The sequence below is a fragment of the Notamacropus eugenii genome, chromosome 2 (assembly GCF_028372415.1).
Source record: "Notamacropus eugenii isolate mMacEug1 chromosome 2, mMacEug1.pri_v2, whole genome shotgun sequence".
Lineage (NCBI taxonomy): Eukaryota > Metazoa > Chordata > Mammalia > Diprotodontia > Macropodidae > Notamacropus > Notamacropus eugenii.
This window is the reverse complement of record NC_092873.1, coordinates 32,552,312-32,555,927: the sequence shown is the minus strand read 5'-3', so window position 1 is coordinate 32,555,927 and position 3,616 is coordinate 32,552,312. Positions and strand designations below refer to the sequence as shown.

At 37.0% G+C, this 3,616-nt stretch overlaps 1 pseudogene; it reads right to left on the bottom strand.

Moving 5' to 3' along the window:
- Positions 1-393: 393 nt before the first annotated feature.
- LOC140523450 (olfactory receptor 8U3-like) lies at positions 394-1,333 on the bottom strand (annotated as a pseudogene).
- Positions 1,334-3,616: the final 2,283 nt, after the last annotated feature.

Here is a 3,616-nt window from a genome sequence, read left to right as displayed (position 1 = left end):
GCCAAAGGTGACAGAACAAGCAAGTGTCAGGGCTCAGATTTCAACTCAGGAAAATGAATCTTGCTGACTTCAGATTTAGCACGCTATCCAGTGTTTAGCGTTGTTCCTCTTATGTACATTCATTTCACAGAGATCTTAAAATTTCGACACAGGAAAACTCAGCAGAACTGAGAATTCACGGTGGAGTTGACCGAGTTGCAGGGGATTTATGACAGTGGTTTTTTCAAGGATATATAGAAATAGTTGTGATACTTTCTTGTTAGAAATTAATGTCACATTGTCTTGCTTATGTTAGGTGCTCAGTAAATATTGTTCTACTGATAAAAAAAAAAGTACCTTCTAAATCTCACTGTTTAGGAAACTGGGATGAGGATAGCTGCTGTATGAGCTGATTCATTTGCCTAAATGTCTTAAATGAACTAATACCCACCAGTTTCCCAACACTTTTCTGAGAGCCATTTTCACTTCTTTGTTCCTCAGGCTACAAATGAGGGAGTTCGACATGGGAATCATTATGGTATAAAACACTGATGTCATTTTATCTGTATCCAGTGAATGGTTAGAGTGTGGCTGCAAATACATAAAGATCAGTGTGCCATAGAAAATGGTGACAGCCACCATGTGGGGAAACACAGGTGGAGAAGACTTAAGTCCGTTCTCTGTTGAGTGGATCCGCAAGATGGCAGCAATAATGAAGCTGTAGGAGATGATGACAATCAATAAGGAAGTGATTATGTCAAATCCTGCAAACACAAATATCAAGATTTCTTTGGCATGAGTGTCTGAGCAGGACAGGGCTACGAGAGGAATGTCATAACAGTAGAAGTGATTCATGACATAAGAGGTGCAATAAGAAAAACGAATGTGATGATAAGGTGAAAGAGTGCCATGGAGAAGCAGATGTAAGGGACAACTACCACCTGCAAAACACAGCCTGTGAGACATAGCAACAGTGTAGAGCATATGGCTACATGGCGATCACAGGCCATCACAGCCAAGAGAATCATCTCAATGTTGACAAAGGAAATGAAGCAATACACTTGGATAGCACATGCATAGAATGAAATAACATTGGTTTGCTGAACAAAGTTAACGAGTATTTTAGGGGTAATCGCAGAAGTAAAAGAAAAAGCTACAAAGGTCAAATGGCTAAGGAAGAAGTACATTGGTGTGTCAAAGTGGGAACTGACTTAGATTAGTAGGACTGGACCAAGATTTCCCACAACAGTAACAGAATAGATGATGAGAAATATGATAAACCTGCAGGGTTTGGACGGGTGGTGAGGCCCAAAAGAATGAACTCAATGACTTCAGAATGATTGCCTTTAGCCATCTCTTGGGTTTGAACCCTAATTAAAGACTGACCTGTGAAACACCTTGAATTTAAAATTGAATTTCTTATTTTTGTGATGAGGATTCATATACAGCACATGTGTATGGCACAATCCATTTTCAGAATAAAACAAGCTCCAGACTAGGAGAATTCTGTTAACACTTCAGAGATGATTGGAATTGGGAGGATATTACATAACATTGTTTGGGTCTCTTCTCTCTTATCCTGAAAAAGAAAAACATACATTAATGGTAAATAAGGAAATATCATAATTGAAAATGATGCATCACAAGTAAACTGTAGTCTGTGCTCTATGTTTTTAGGACAAACCTCTTCTTTTATTGGTATAAAGAAAACTCAGACAACAACAAGCATTATTTAAGAATTTACTGTATATCAGGCACTGTGATGAGTCCAGGAATCCTATTTTCAAGGAGGTCACAATCTAAAGGGAGAGACAATATACAAACACATGTGCTAAGTAATATATAAGGTGTAAATGGATTTTAGTCCCAAAATGCAAACATTGACAGTGTGTGTGTGTGTGTGTGTGTGTGTGTGTGTGTGTGTGTGTGTGTGTGTGTGTGCTTATGGAGGGAACTTCCATCTAACAGCATAGATTGACAGTCTACACCTTATATTCTTAGAGAATTGCCAGAGCATTGAGAAGTCATGTGACTTGTCCAGGGCTGCATAGCCAGTATATTTCAGGGACATTTCAGCTCACTAATCACCAAATCACACTGACGTTAGTATTATCAATGATATTTTTATGTTATTTATATTACACTTTCTTCAAATTTTTATCCCTTTGATATTATTGCTCTATCATGGCATGTTTTAATTATTTTATAAAACTATTTTTTCTTGCCACTTATTTTTGTCATATAAATTACATTCCTTTTGTCTTTTCAGATCGAGTAGCTCAATAAGGACCTAAATATATCATAAAAATGGCTGAGTGGATATATATGTACATATAAATGTGTGTATATAGATGCATATATATAAATGTGTGCATATATGTATATAATACATATATATTCATATATATGTATGAATAGATGCAACATAAAGTGAGCAGAGCCAAGAAAATGACATACTCTATGATGATAGCAATGTAAATGAAAAACACAACCAATCAAAAAGAAATCAGGGTTCTTTCTGTTCCCCTTTACTATAAGGAATAAAACTATTATCATTTCCAGTCGAGACTTAAATTGCACCCTAATTCCCAAGGCAGGTCATAGAAAATAACACAGCGCAGTATCACTCAGTCTCCATCAGAGCTGCCTTCATTTCTTTCTCCTTCTAAATTGTAAATTTAGGATTCCTCTGATGTCAGCAACCCCGGCTTCCAACATGAGATGATGAGAATAGTACTGAAGTGGTAATTAGGAAGCACAAGTTCAAATCCATGCTCCCTATGGTTAACCTACATTTTTTCATTTGCAAATTGTAGGGGTAGAAAGGATCATCTCTCTGGACCATTGTACTTCTAATCTCAACATCATAAATCCTGGGATTCTGTGTATCTCTAATACCTTAGTACAGTGAATCTTACTGTAGACCAGGGGTGAGAAACCTGTAGCTTTAAGGCCACATATGGTCTTCTGTACTTGAGTAAGGTCTTTTGACTATATTCAAATTTGACTGAACGAATTCTTTTACTTTATTAGTGCATTTTTGTTTGTCTTTTATATTTTATTTGACTACAGCTAAATATGTGGTCTTCTGATATGAAAACATTTCCTACCCCTACCCTATGCCAATAAAGGAACTATTGCAATAGACAACCTTTAATGCCATGCATGGGTCAGTAAGTCAAGTATTGCTGTGGCTGTGGACTGCTTGAGAAGGGGATCCTTTTAGTGGAGGTTAGAAGCCCTTTAATTGGGGAACCAAAAGAAAAATAAGCTCATATTTTCTTGTTCTGAATCTAGCAGTTCTTGGAAGTTAACATCTTATCACTGAGGTACTGGGAGTATGTCATTATGGCTAGAGAGTCAGGCTCAAAGTCAGGAAGAGTGAAGTTCAAATCTTGCTTTTGAAACATACTGGTAGCATGATCCTTCTGAAAGTACATAACAATTTCGTGGTCTAGTCAAATCTCTGTGGCTATAAGTCTCAAAAATGCCATGAATTTGCTTTACTAAAGGGGGTTTCCTTACCTAGGAAATCTGAATAACAATATAATCACAGATTCTATCTCTATTCCTACCCATCTTCTTGTACCTACCCATATTCTTGTCCAAGTTCCTGTCCTCCATATGCATCTTTGTC